This window comes from Neophocaena asiaeorientalis, unplaced genomic scaffold (assembly GCF_003031525.2).
Source record: "Neophocaena asiaeorientalis asiaeorientalis breed wild unplaced genomic scaffold, Neophocaena_asiaeorientalis_V1.1 scaffold130, whole genome shotgun sequence".
Taxonomy (NCBI): domain Eukaryota; kingdom Metazoa; phylum Chordata; class Mammalia; order Artiodactyla; family Phocoenidae; genus Neophocaena; species Neophocaena asiaeorientalis.
Window position 1 is genome coordinate 2,444,350 of NW_020173397.1, and position 15,091 is coordinate 2,459,440.

General features: G+C 40.3%; 1 protein-coding gene and 1 non-coding gene across 4 annotated transcripts in view; one reads left to right on the forward strand and one right to left on the reverse strand.

Annotated features, from left to right (window-relative positions):
• Positions 1 to 15,091, forward strand: part of SUMF1 (sulfatase modifying factor 1) — a 99,462-nt gene that overhangs the window by 13,208 nt on the left and 71,163 nt on the right. The window lies entirely within an intron of this gene.
• Positions 6,779 to 6,851, reverse strand: TRNAG-UCC (transfer RNA glycine (anticodon UCC)). Its single transcript has one exon. It is a non-coding gene; the product is annotated as a tRNA-Gly (tRNA).

Consider the following 15,091-nt stretch of genomic DNA (forward strand, 5'->3'; position numbering starts at 1 on the left):
TGTCTCATGAGAAAGCAAAATATGCAAGGAAAGGAGTGTGGGTAAGCTGGGAAGCTGAGGGTTCGCAAAACAAGGATGACTGAGGACACAGAAGAAGCAGGAGGTGGGAAGAGAGGAAAGGAAATGGGGTCAGCTGACCCAAGGGAGACTGATTAAGATATAGACATCGAAGACAGGAATTCAGCACTAATCTTCCTTTGTTATACAAGTTCCCTTTCAACTCCTGCCTGAATCTCATCTTTATGTGTTGGGGTCACTATTCTCTGGTGAGCAGCAGTGCCAGAAAAATTAAACATTCCTGGCTCGGGTTTGCTTTCTCTTCAAACTCGTAGCAAAACTTGCGGGGGGGAAGATGAGGTAGAAGCAGATTTGCTCTCAAGTCATTTATAGGAGTCAGGCCACTTTTATATATGTATTTTAGAAAAATGTTTTTAAAACATGACTGAATTCCATCTGAATTTCAGAGCTTTCTTTGCTTGCTACAAGTTTATATTATAAGTCTATTATATAACCTGATTACCGCCCCCCCCTTTTTTAAAGGGCTTTGAGGTCAGATTGGCTTAGTGTTGATGAGCCAGTAGCTCAGGATGTGGTGCCTTGTTTTATGATGGGGAGTTCAGCTGGGGGAGGGCCCTTGCACTTATTTTTGTAATTTGTGCTTTCGGATACCAGGCCTCCTGTCACTTGAGAACCTCTGAGCACATTAGGCATAAAGGCAGAGGCAGAGGATTACTGGGCTCTGACGGTGCCCTCTTAAGTCCATAGTGAAGTGTGTGTGCTGGTAACTAGGATGAAGATAAGCAGCTCTTACCGGGTCGTAGTGTTGGTCTCTCGCTTAAATGCTCATAATGGAAAAGCAGACCTTTTAAGCATGTTTAGAAAGGGTTGGAACAAGTGAAATGAATCTGTTGGTGATCTGAGAGAGCTAAGTTTTTGTTTTTAGGTCTTGGCCTACCCTAATGCACCAGACCTGTTTTTAACCCAGTGTTTCTGGAAGTGTAGGATAGGAGATGGTCCATGAGGTGACTTGAAGTGAAGCAGGTGACTTAAGCTGGTACATGGCCAAACGTAAGAGAATCCTGAATCACATTGTCTCAGGGCTCTTTCAAGGCCTGATTAAGTTGAGAAGAAAGTCTCATTTGAGCGCTGGCCTGTCACTAACACTCAGCGGCACTTGTTAATCTCCTTTTTAACACAGAAAATAGGCCTCAGAACCTTCCTCAGGCTTCAGTGGCTGGCTGGAATTTAATAATACGGTTTATGTTTGTGTACATTTTATTTATTTACTTTTAAAATTTTTATTGGAGTATGGTTGCCTTACAATGTTGTGTTAGTTTCTGCTGTACAGCAAAGTGAATCAGCTACACGTATACATATATCCCCTCTTTTTTGGATTTCCTTCCTATTTAGATCTCCACACAGCATTGAGTAGAGCTCCCTGTGCTATACAGTAGGTTATCATTAGTTATCTGTTTTATACATAGTAGTGTATATATGTCAATCCCAATCTCCCAATTCATCCCACCCTCCCTTTCCCCACTTGGTGTCCATATCTTTGTTCCCTACATCCGTGTCTCTATTTCTGTTTTGCAAATAGGTTCATCTGTATGTACATTTTAAATGTGATTGTTTTATAAGATTGTTTACTTTCACATAGTTGTTTTAGATGTTTACTATTGTGTAATTATTTTAAATGTTTCATATAATTATTTAAAATAAATGTCATTATTTTAAATGTCATAAATGTTCTCTTACGATAGGTAACACTAGTGATATAACTTTTCCTTATTAGAAAAAGGCTTTTTATTGTAAAAGAAAAGTCAAATACAGAACATCACGCAAAGCAAATGTGTAGCTTTACTGTGTTATTTTTAAACAAACATGATTGTAACCTTCCCTTAAGTCAAGAATTAGGATTCTGCTCCCTGCCCCAGTGATCCCACCCACGAGCCACATTCTTAGCATCACCCCCTCTGTCCCTGGAGTAGCCACTGTCTTGCTTTTTAAAGTAGATGCTTCCCTGCATTTCTTTAGAGTAATATTGCCAGGTGTGCATCTCAAGACTACCAATGTTTATTCTTGCCTATTTAAAGGAAATTTGTGTCTTTTAAGACTCTTTTAATCAATGGATTTCCCTTCCATTACTCTGCTCCTCCCCAGCCCCTGGCCCTTGCCCCCCTTTTTTTCCCTAACAATTTATCTGTGGAAGAATCCAGGTTGTTTTAGCGGTAGGCTTTCCCACAGTCTGAATTTTGCTGCCTGCGCTGTCCCAGTACAGCTCACCTGTCCTCTCTGTCCTGCAAGTTGGTAGCTGGATCGCCAGGCCTGATCAGACTCATGTTTGGACCCTATGGCAAGACCTCAGATAGTGACGTGTTCTTTCACTACGAGGCACCTAATGTCTTCTTCTCCCTCTTTTTGTGATGTTACCTGCTGTTAGTGCTCAGTGCCTAGACCCATTAATTCACTGGGAGTGGGAAGATTCTGATAATCTAATAGGTTTTTTTTCATTTATTAATTGAGATACTTTTATAAAGAGATGGTTGCCTCGTCTGCTATTTTCTTTTTTTTTTTAAGTGACCAATTAGGTTTCTTTTAAAAAAAATTAAACATTTAAAGAATATTGTAAATTACATGCAGTTGTAAGAAATAATACAGAGATCCTGTGCACCTTCCCCCCAGTTCCCTTCAATGATAACATCTTGTATAACTATAGTACAGCTTTACAAACGGGAAACTGACAATCGACACAACCCACTTACCTTTGTCTGGTTTTAGCAGTTCTATATGTATTCATTTGTATGTGTGTATTTAGTTGTATGCAGTTTTATCACAAATGTAGATTTGTATAATCACCAGATTAAAAAATTATCTTCATGAACCTATGGATTTAAAAATATTTTATGGGTTTTATTCACTTGGAATCATGATACCTTTTGAATGTCAAAGTTTCCTATTTTGGGGTATTGAGCGCCTCTTTAAGTTCTTGTGAGTTCTTTTTTCCTTCTCTTTTTAAAACAGCTTTATTGAGATATTTATTATCCCACAGAATTCACCATTTAAGTGCACAATTTATTCAGCTTTTTCTGGTGCATTTATAGAGTCGTGCAGCCGTCACCACCATCCCAGTGCAAAACATATCCACCAGCCCAAAAGGAACCATGTGCCCATTTGCAGTCCCTCCTCATTCCCACCCCGAGCCTTAAGCAACTGTCCTGAGTCCTTTTGGAGTAACCCTAGTCGTCTTTCAGTGCTTCCTTGCTTTCTATAATGACCCCCTGGCCTGGAATCAGCCATTTATTTAAGAAACACTAGCACCTTTTAGTAGAAAATAGTATTCCAGGACCCTGTCTAGGTTCTAGGTGTGCTCATTGCCTAAGGTTGGTCATTGTTTCTAGGCCTCTTCAGTGGGCAGAGCTATGATAAAATGCTCTATGAGTTCATACCGATGTTTCTAGGTTAGGGTTCATAACTTATCCTGTTTTTGTATTACATGTATCTCCTTCCTTCCACATCAAGAATCCTTCCACATCAAGGACACAGGGGATGATAGAATCAGAATAACCTATAATTACTCATTTATTTTATCAGGTTCTCAAGGACACAGGGGATGATAGAATCAGAATAACCTATAATTACTCATTTATTTTATCCCAGCTCTTATACATGGCAGTCTCAAAATAACAAGACTAATGCTACCATCACCAATGGAATTACTGAGACCAGGTCAAAAAAAAAAATTGCTTTTACATTTGCATTTCCTGTTTCTCTCCCAGTTTTAAAATTGTTGTACTATTTCTGTATTATCAGAGCATGTGTCCATTACATAGAGTACTCACTTCCACAAGTAACTATATGTTTAATGCTTTCTATGTTCAATGTCTCTCTAGTCATTTGGATTAATGAAGCTTTTTCTCTTCTAGATTCTTAAGGAAATGGTCTTGGGGACAGTATTGCCTAGTTTTTGCATATTGTTGACAGTTTGTTGTTGCCCGTTAGACTTTAAAGTCAGTTCTGCTGGATATGAAATCTGGTTCACTTTTGTTTTTCTTGAGTATCTTATATATGTTATTTTGTTTTCTCTTGGAATAGGCATAAATGTTGAAAGTCTGATGATAGTCAAATTTTCTTTCCCTTGAAAGCTACTTGTTGTTTCTGCCTAGATACCCAAGGATTTTTTTTTTTCTTTTTCTTTAGTATCTAGTGATTTTACTAGAATATATCTTGGTGTTTCTTTGTGGGTCAGTATTCTCAGGTATGGGGTGTGTTCTTCTAATATGTAGCTTCAAAAATTTTTTTTCTAATTTCAGGAAATTTTTCTTAAACTTTTTGCTATTTTTTTCTGTGCCCTTACTTTTTTTTTCTTCTTTAGGAATTCTTAAGATATCTGTCTGTAGGATTCATTTTCAGTGTTTATCACTTTTGAATATTTCTATCTCTTTTTTTAAAATTAAATTCTTCCTTTTCATCTTCTTTGTCTCTTAAGTATTCTTGTATTCATTTCTGAACTGACTTTTTCTTTTGTTTTAGTTGTTTCTTGAGTTCTCTACCTCATCTGAGTTTGCTGATTCTGATTTATTCTCAGGAATCAGTTTCTTAATTCCGCTGACCTCATTTTTTTTTTTTTTAACCGGGGCACGAACCCGCGTCCCCTGCATCGGCAGGCGGACCCTCAACCACTGCGCCACCAGGGAAGCCCCCTGACCTCATTTTGAAATGGGCTGCTGCAGGCTTATTTTGAGCATGACTTAACCTTTAGAAGGAGGCGTGCTCCAGGGTAGCTTCTGTAACTTCACAGAACTCTTTCTTCAGTTGTACTCACGTAGGCTTAAAAAATATGGCCTCCTGGGACTTCCCTGGTCGTCCAGTGGTTAAGACTCCATGCTTCCACTGCAGGGGGCACAAGTTCGATCCCTGGTTGGGGAACTAAGATCCCACATGCCCTGCATCCAAAAAAAAAAAAAAGTCCTCCTGCTTCCTCAGATTGCCGGCATCTCTCCCCCTCCACTCCTTCTCCTTTTCTCTCTTGTCCCTTGTTTTCTGGAGTTTGATTTCATTCTCTGAGGTTTCTCCTTGGTGAGGGTCTCTTTTATGGAAGGGAACCCTGGCAGGTCAGTGTAAAGAATTCACAGGGCAAGACTGTTCGAAGGCCTTTATACTCTCACTGCGGGCCCCTTACATACACTCACCAGCAGAGTGGGCAGAATTCCTTCCTGTTTTCAGTGCTTTCTCACACTGTAATTCTCTGCTTTCCGGTGATACCCATTGGCTACTTTGGGATTTTTCTCGTCACATCTCTGATGACTTGCTGTTTCTTCTGCTTTCTCCTGCCCAGCCATAGGCATCATGCAGGTTGTATGGCTATTGGCAGTTTTTCCTCACCTACTTGTATTCTGGCTTTGATTAAGTACCCTGTCACATAGATTGGCTCTGCATGTTGTTCTTGGGTTTTTGGTGGTGTTTTCCAGTGGTTATCTAGTTGTTCTGTCTTGTTTTTTTTGTTTTTTGTTTTTTTCGTACGCGGGCCTCTCACTGTTGTGGCCTTTCCCGTGGCGGAGCACAGGCTCCGGACACGCAGACTCAGCGGCCATGGCTCACGGACCCAGCCGCTCCGCGGCATGTGGGATCTTCCCGGACCGGGACACGAACCCGTGTCCCCTGCATCGGCAGGCGGACTCTCAACCACTGCGTCACCAGGGAAGCCCTGTTTTTTAATGTATACAGTTTTGAGGCAAAACATGCATCTGGCTCTCAGGGTTTGCTTGTAAAGATAAACTGTGAATTTAATGGTTAAAAATAGAGTACATGTGCATGCTGGAATTTTCTTATTCGTGATTATTCTTTGGATGCTGAATTTGAAACAGGGTCTTAAAAGCTATAGATATCAAATCCTAGAAAGGATTAAGGTTGTCGTGTTGTTGATTTTGTTGGTTTGGGGGTATTTTACCCTAGAAAAATTATTGTTGAAAAGGGTGGTATTTAAAATATTTAATTTCTAAAAAGTATGTTTCATTTTTTTACTTGTGTCATTGATGTATCTCATAAATCTTTGACAGAGGAATGGCTGTGGGGTGGGAGAAAACAGTTCCTCTTGATGGGAGCCTGAGAAACAATGATCACCTATTGGTTTGTAATTTGGTACTTTCAAAGTTGTTAACAGTTTAAGGAAACAAATTCCTGAATAAGTGTCCTCCATAAAGGAGGATGGGAGGCTATTTTGAGATGTTATTTTCAACTGAAAGCCAATTTCAGTGAGGATTCAGAATTACCAAGGCTGCTGCTTCTTTTTCTTCTTTTTTGAGTGAAAAAAAAACAATGTGTAAAAAAACAATGTGTCTTCTGCCTAAAGGACATCCTTTGGTAAATGTTTTTGTTATTAATTGTCGCAAAATATCTTTATTTTGCTTCATTACTGAAAGATATTTTCACCAATTAAAAATATTAGGTTGGCAGTTATTTCCTGTCAGTACACCGTAGGGCTTATTTCACTGTCTTCTGGCTTTTGTTGTTGCCATTCAAAAGTCAGCCATCAGGAACATCTCTTGCTCTTCCCCTGTAGGTGATTGGGCTCTGCCTGCTTTTAAAACTGTCTCCTGTCTTTGTTATTCTACAGTGTCACTATGGTATGTCTAGGTGTTGATTTCTTTCATTTTTCCTGCTTGAGTTTTATTGGGCTTTCTGGGTCTGAGGAGTGGTGTTTTTAAAACAAATCTGGATTATTCTTTTTTTTTTTTTAATTTATTTTTTAGGCCACACCAAGTGGCATGTAGGATCTTACTTCCCTGACCAGGGATCGAACCTGTGCCCCCTGCAGTGGAAGTGCAGAGTCCTAACCACTGGACCACCTGGGAATTCCCTGGATTATTCTTTTTTTGGGGGGAGGGAGAAAAGAATGTTGTCTTTTTTTTAATTTTTATTTTTATACAGCAGGTTCTTATTACTCATCAGTTTTATACACATCAGTGTATACATGTCAATCCCAATCGCCCAATTCATCACACCACGACCCTCACCCCCCTGCAGCTTTCCCCGCGTGGTGTCCATATGTTTGTTCTCTACATCTGTGTCTCAATTTCTGCCCCGAAAACTGGTTCATCTATACCATTTTTCAAGGTTCCACATATATGCGTTAATATACGATTTTTGTTTTTCTCTTTCTGACTTACTTCACTCTGTATGACAGTCTCTAGATCCATTCACGTCTCTACACATTACCCAATTTCATTCCTTTTTATGGCCGAGTAATATTCCATTGTATATATGTACCACATCTTCTTTATCCATTCGTCTGTCGAGGGGCATTTAGGTTGCTTCCATGACCTGGCTATTGTACATAGTGCTGCAATGAACATTGGGGTTCATGTGTCTTTTTGAATTATGGTTTTCTGTGGGTATATGCCCAGTAGTGGGATTGCTGGATCATATGGTAATTCTATTTTTAGTTTTTTAAGGAACCCTCCACCCTGTTCTCCATAGTGGCTGTATCAGTTTACATTCACACCAACAGTGCAAGAGGGTACCCTTTTCTCCACACGCTCTCCAGCATTTGTTGTTTGTAGATTTTCTAATGAAGCCCATTCTAACTAGTATAAGGTGATACCTCATTGTAGTTTTGATGTGCATTTCTCTAATAATTAGTGATGTTGAGCAGCTTTTCATGTGCTTCTTGGCCATATGTATGTCTTCTGTGGAGAAATGTCTATTTAGGTCCTCTGCCCATTTTTTGATTGGGTTGTTTGTTTTTTTAATATCGAGCTGCATGAGCTGTTTATATATTTTGGAGATTAATCCTTTGCCCATTGATTTGTTTGCAAATATTTTCTCCCATTCTGAGGGTTGTCTTTTCATCTTGTTTATGGTTTCCTTTGCTGTGCAAAAGCTTTGAAGTTTCATACGCGTCCCCTGCATCGGCAGGCCGACTCTCAACCACTGCGCCACCAGGGAAGCCCTCTTTTCTCCATTTTATATCTTTGCCACCTTTATCATAGATTAGTTTACCATATGTGCGTGGGTTTATCTCTGGGCTTTCCATCTTGTTCCATTGATCAGTGTTTCTGTTTTTGTGCCAGTACCATATTGTCTTGATTACTGTAGCTATGTAGTATAGTCTGAACTCAGGGAGTCTTATTCCTCCAGCTCCGTTTTTTTCCCTAAAGACTGCTTTGGCTATTTGGGGTCTTTTGTGTCTCCATACAAATTTAATGTTAGGGAAGTTTTCAACTATAATCTCTTCAAATATTTTCTTGGGTCCTTTCTCTCTCTTCTCCTTCTGGGACTCCTATGATGTGGATGTTGTTGCGTTTAATGTTGTCCCAGAGGCCTCTTAGGCTGTCTTCATTTCTTTTCATTCTTTTTTCTTTATTCCATTCCACAGCACTGAATTCCACCATTCTGTCTTCAGGGTCACTTGTCCATTCTTGTGCCTCAGTTATTCTGCTATTGATTCCTTCTAGTGTAGTTTTCATTTCATTTATTGTATTGTTCATCTCTGTTTATTTGTTCTTTAATTCTTTTAGGTCTTTGTTAAATATTTCTTGCATCTTCTCGATCTTTGCCTCCATTGTTTTTCTGAGGTCCTGGATCATCTTCACCATCATTATTCTGAGTTCTTTTTCTGGAAGGTTGCCTATCTCCACTTCATTTAGTTGTTTTTCTGCGGTTTTATCTTGTTCCTTCATCTGGTACATAGCCCTCTGCCTTTTCATGTTGTCTATCTTTCTGTGAATGTGGGTTTTTTTTTGTGTGTGTGAATGTGGTTTTTGTTCCACAGGCTGCAGGATTGTAGTTCTTCTTGCTTCTGCTGTCTGTCCTCTGGTCGATCTCTGGATTATTCTTAACACTCATTTTTTTTGTTTTTTGTTTTTTTTTTTAAGTAGTTCAGCTTTAAAAGAATATTTTTAATGTTTTTTAAAAAGTTTTTATTTATTTGTTTTTGGCTGCATTGTGTCTTTGTTGCTGCGTGTGGGCTTTCTCCAGTTGCATTGAGCGGGGGCTGCTCTTCATTTCAGCGCGTGAGCTTCTTACTCTGGTGGCTTCTCTTGTTGCGAAGCACAGGCTCTAGGTGTGCGGGCTTCAGTAATTGTGGCATGCAGGCTCAGTAGTTGTGGCTTGCAGGCTCTAGAGCGCAGGCTCAGTAGTTGTGGCCTGCATATAATTTTTGCTTGCAGCACTCATACATATTTTTTATAATTTAAAGGAGAAAGTAATCTATTATATTTACCCAAACTATTTCTGTTGCTCTTCCTTCATTCCTGAAGTTCCATGTTTCCCTTCACCTTAAAAAACTTCTTGTAGTGTTTGTTTTAGAGCAAGTCTTATGGTGATGAATTCTCTTAGTTTCTCTTCATCTGCAAATGTCTTTATTTCACCTTCATTCTTGAATGCTATTTTCACTGGATACACAGTCCTGGGTTGACAGTTCTTTGCTTTCATCACTTCAAAAATATTTCGCTCTTTTCTGTTCATGTGGTTTCTAATAACAGTCATTTGAATCACTGTTCTCTCATATGTATTGTGTCATTTTTTTTTCCTGGCTTCTTTCAAGATTTAAAAATTGTTTTGTCTGCAGTAGTTTGATTATGCTTTTGGACATTGTTTTCTTAGAGATTATCCTGTTTGGGGTTTGTTGAGATACTTGTGTCTGTAAATTTGTGTCTTTAACCATATTTGGGGGAGTCTTTAGCCATGATTCCAAATATTTTTTCAACACCAATGTCGCCTCTCATTTTGGGTTACCAATGCATGAATGTTAGACCTTTGATTATCTGAGAGGTGCCTTAGGCTTTGTTCACTGTTTAAAAAATTTTTTTCTCTATTCTTAGTTTGTGTACTTTCTTTTGATATGTCTTCAAGTTTCCTATTTTCTCTGTCATTTTCATTCTGCTCTTGAGCCTGTCCGGTGAATTTTGATTTTCATATATTGTATTTTGCAATTCTAAAGTTTCCTTTTTAAAAATAGCTCCTGCTTCTCTGTTGAGAATGAATGCCTGTCTTTTCATTCATTTCAAGAGCATTCATCTTTACCTCATAGCTGATGGTTATAATAGCTGCTTTGGTCTTTGTCTGATAATTCCAATATCTGGGTCATCTTGGGGTTGACACCTGTTCATTTTCTTTTCCCTTCAGTATTGGGACTGTGGGTCCTGTTATAATGCTCTGGAGAAAGTTGACTTTTTTTGAGGCAATCAACCTGATAACCTTGTTAAGTACAGATCTGAAGTTTTGTCTTGCCTACCTGCTAGTAGTGATTTTGTAGCTCTGTTCATTCATCCCTTTCATGCTAGCATAGCACTGTAGTTATTTTTTTCTTTGTCGTAACTAGCATTTTACTTTTTTAAATTGAATTATATTTGATTTACAATGTTGTGTTAATTTCTGCTGTCCAGCAAAGTGATTCAGTTATACATATATATATTGCTTTTCATATTCTTTTCCATTATGGTTTATCACATTTTACTTGTTTAATCAATTTCTTGCAGTTGATTAAAGGCATAATAATGCCTACCTAGTAGAGTATTGTAAAGACCAAATGAAATAATATACACAGAATCACCTAGTAGTACAATATCTAGCACATAAAGAGCCTTTTAATAAATGTTGTTATTCTGGTTTCATCAAGTGCACTATCTCTTTGCCTGGCCTAATTGAAAATTTGTTTAAATCTTCTTTGCTTCACTCTTGCCCATTTTCATGAATTGGAAATGCCACATAAAGTGTTCTACCAAATTACAATGATATTTTCAAAGGATTTCCTATTGTGGAATAAAGCCTCTTGGATTGTCTCAGAGTCCTTGACTGGAGGAATATACAAGTGATAAATCTGTTTTTGGTGGGGGAGGGAGGTAAAATATATATATAACATAAAATTTATCATTTTAATTATTTTTAAACGGGTAATTCATTGACGTCATGTACATTCCCAATGTTGTGCAACCCTCAATCACCACTGTGCATTTCCCGAGCTTGTTCACCATCCCAAACAGAAACTCTGTACCATTAAACAATAATTTTTCATTCTCTCCTCCCCTAGCCCCTGGTAACCTTTTTTCTACTTTGTGTCTCTTTTAATTACTCTATTCTAAGTGCCTCATAGATGGAATCATACAATATTTGTCCTTTTATGATTGGCTTATTTCACTTACCATAATGTCTTCAAGGTTCATTCGTGTTGTAGCATGTATCAGAATTTCATTTCTTGATAAACAACAAGGTCCTGCTGATTAGCACAGGGAAACGTATTCAGTATTCTGTGATAAACCATAATGAAAATGAATATAAAAAAAGAATGTATATATATGTATAACTGAATCACTTTGCTGTACAGTAGAAATTAACACAACTTTGTAAATCAACTATACTTCAATAAAAAAAAGAATTTCATTCCTTTTTAAGGCTGAATAATATTCCAGTGTTTCTGTATACCACATTTTGTTTAATCATCTGTCAGTGGATGTTTGGGTTGTTTTCAGCTTTTGTGTATTGTGAATAATGCTGCCATGAGCATTGGTGTACAAGTATCTGGCTGAGTCCCTGCTTTCAATTCTTTTGGGTATATACAGTAACGTATCTTTTTTTTGGATTCATGCCTCCTTGATTGTCTGCCATCCATCAGTGGGGTCTGTTTTTTGACTTCTTCTAGTGATAGAAATGAGTCTAGCTCCCTCTGTTTGAAGATTTGCTTTCTGGCATAAAACATGGGCTGTTTGTTTAGCAAACCATCAGAAATGTCCTACTGTCTTCTAGGTACTGTGCTATTCCTGAGAATACAGTGATGAAACATAACTTCCCTGTCTTTTAGCTGTGCAAAGTCTAAGGGATACAGTAACATCAACTCGGAACTGATATAAGGTGTTTTTATTGTTTTGTTTTGTTTTTTTGCAGTATGTGGGCCTCTCATTGTTGTGGCCTCTCCCGTTGCGGAGCACAGGCTCCGGATGTGCAGGCTCAGCGGCCATGGCTCATGGGCCCAGCCGCTCTGCGGCATGTGGGATCTTCCCAGACCAGGGCACGAACCCGCGTCCCCTGCATCGGCAGGCGGACTCTCAACCACTGCGCCATCAGGGAAGCCCGAGGTGTCTTTTTTTTTTTTCTGATTTATGACTTTTTAATAGAGAAATAAAAATGAAAACACGTATATCATCTGTTTAAAAATTCTTGAAAAGAATGAGAGTGTATGAAGTCCATCCTATTCTGTAGTGGAAGTACATCAGCAGGTGCTGTGATAAAGAGAAGTGGTGAGGAGTTGGGGGAGATGCCAGGAAAGCTGAATTTGCTAGGTTGATCAGAGAAGGCCTGTGTGAGGAAGAGCCATTTTAGGGAAGCCTTGCAGGTGAGGAAGAACTCATCTTGGGATGAACTAGAGCACAGTGTCTGGTGGAGGGCCTACTATGTCCGGATGTGTTGACCATCTGCCTTCAGCTTTACATGGTCAGGACTCAGCTAAGCTTACTCTGGGAAGTCCATTTGAAATGCCCTTCCGTTGTCCCACATTCCAGATTTAGATGCTTCCATTTATTTTTTCTTATGGCTTCTTGTGCCTTCCTTTTATGTCATTTACCTCCCCTATAATTATTTGTGTAGGTATTTGTTGAATGCCCTTTGCTTTACCTGATAGGTCCTGTGATGGTGGGTGGGGATGCTTCTGTATTATTCACAATATCCCCAGCCTAGTAACTGTCACTTAATAAGCACTTAATAAATATTTGTTGAAACATGAAAGAATGCCATTTGGGTTATCACCTGGGGGAGCATTAGTTTTTGAGGGCTGAGGGGCTCAGACCTGGTATGACCTGTCTTATGTTGGAAAGGCAGCTTTTCCTTGGCACGAGAACACTGATCCAATCAGCAGGATTAAGGTCGGTTCACAGTAACTGAAGAGTTTTGGCAAGAGCGATCCAGGGCTGGCTGATTGGATAAGAAGGGAACATGGTCAGACAACCGTATTTTATGTCTGTTTCTGAAAGGAGTAGTTGTCCACCTGTCTTAGGAGTCAGTGTGTGGTGTAGGCTCAGGAAGCAAAGCATGTTAACCCTGGAAACTGAGAACCCAATATAATAAGGTAACAGGGCACAATATTTTATTCCAGCCTGCTCCAAAACAAGGCACCTGATCAGAATGAGTGTGAGTGAGGTGTGTTGGGGTCCCAGGGGCTCAGATTCCAAATATCTGTTTAAGGTGTTCTTAAGTGTCTTTTCAAGTCATGGGTCTTTTGAGGTCTGTCTTGGATTAAGAAATAAAAATGATTCTCACATCCCCCCTACCTCCCAGCTGTTGGCGTTTGCACCATAAAATCTCCTTGGTGAGACAAAGACAGACTATCTAGTAGGGAGTCCTGCTCAGGGGATATCCAGCATTAAGAAAAATTTATGCAAAAATGAAGGTTTAGAATGGAGGGAGCTTCCAAAATCATCAGGCAAAAACCCTTTCTCTTGTAGATGAGGCAGCCATGGCCCAGGAGGGGAAATGGCTCCCCTCAGTTCTCAGTAATGTTTGAGGGGGGCCATGAAATAGTACCTGAGAACTAGTATAGTACCTTTCCCCTTATGGACCCCTGTGCAAAACCCATAAGACAACGGCTGATTCTCTCTCTCTTTAAAAGTATATCCCACTGAAAAAGCATATCCCACTGCAAGACTATATTTAAAATTGGTGTTTATCCAGAAGATGGTCACGCAAGGTGCTGAGGGCTTTGGAAACCATGGAAACTTCAGGAACAGGTGAACTTATTTGTTAAATAAATGTTGATCCTGTGTATGCTATGGGCCTGGCAGTGCCAGACAGCTGGCAGAAGACCTCAGACTTCCCAAAGGTCAAGAATTTCCCATGTATCTAGGGAGGGCAAAAGAAAAAAGAAAAAATGGAGACAAAAGAACAGGGACAGGACCTGCATCTAGGGGAGGGAACTGTGAAGGAGGAAAGGTTTTCACACACTAGGAAGCCCCTTCACTGGCAGAGATAGGGGTGGGGGCAGGTGGGAAGCTTCGGAGCCACGGAGGAGAGCGCAGCCACAGGGTTGCGGAGGGCAAAGCAGAGAGATTCCCACAAAGAGGATCGGTGCCGACCAGCACTCACCAGACTGAGAGGCTTATGTGCTCACCCGCCAGGACGGGTGAGGGCTGGGAGCTGAGGCTCGGGCTTCGGAGGTCGGATCCCAGGGAGAGGACTGGGGTTGGCTGTGTGAACACAGCCTGAAGGGGGCTAGTGCGCCACAGCTAGCCAGGAGGGAGTCCAGGAAAAAGCCTGGACTTGCCTAAGAGGCAAGAGACCATTCTTTCAGGGTGTGTGAGGAGAGGGGATTCAGAGTGCCCCCTAACTGAGCTCCAGAGATGGGTGTGAGCCGTGGCTGTCAGCGCAGACACCAGAGACGGGCATGAGACTCTAAGGCTGCTGCTGCAGCCGCCAGAAAGCCTGTGTGCAAACACAGGTCACTATCCACACCGCCCCTCCCGGAAGCCTGTGCAGCCCGCCACTGCCAGGATCCTGTGATCCAGGGATGACTTCCCTGGAAAAACGCACTGCGTGCCTCGGGCTGGTGCAATGTCACGCTGGCCTCTGCTGCCGCAGGCTTGCCCCGCTTTCTGTACCCCTCCCTCCCCCCGGCCTGAGTGAGCCAGAGCCCCCGAAGCAGCTGCTCCTTTAACCCCGTCCTGTCTGGGTGAAGAACAGACACCCTCAGGTGACCTACACGCAGGGGTGGGTCCAAATCCAAAGCTGAACCCCGGGAGCTGTGCGAACAAAGAAGAGAAAGGGAAATCTCTCCCAGCAGCCTCAGGAGCAGCGGATTAAACCTCCACAATGAACTGGATGTACCCTGCATCTGTGGAATACCGGAATAGACAATGAATCATCCCAAAGTTGAGGTGGTGGATTTTGGGAGCAACTGTGGACTTAGTGTTTGCTTTCTGCATCTAATTTCTTCCTGGCTTTATGTTTATCTTAGTTTAGTATTTAGAGTTTATTATCATTGGTAGATTTATTTATTGCTCTCTTCCTTCTTTTATATATATATATATATATTATTTTTTGGTTTGGTTGCTATCTCCTTTTTTTTATTACTTTTTAATTAAAAATTTTTTAATTATGATTTTTTATT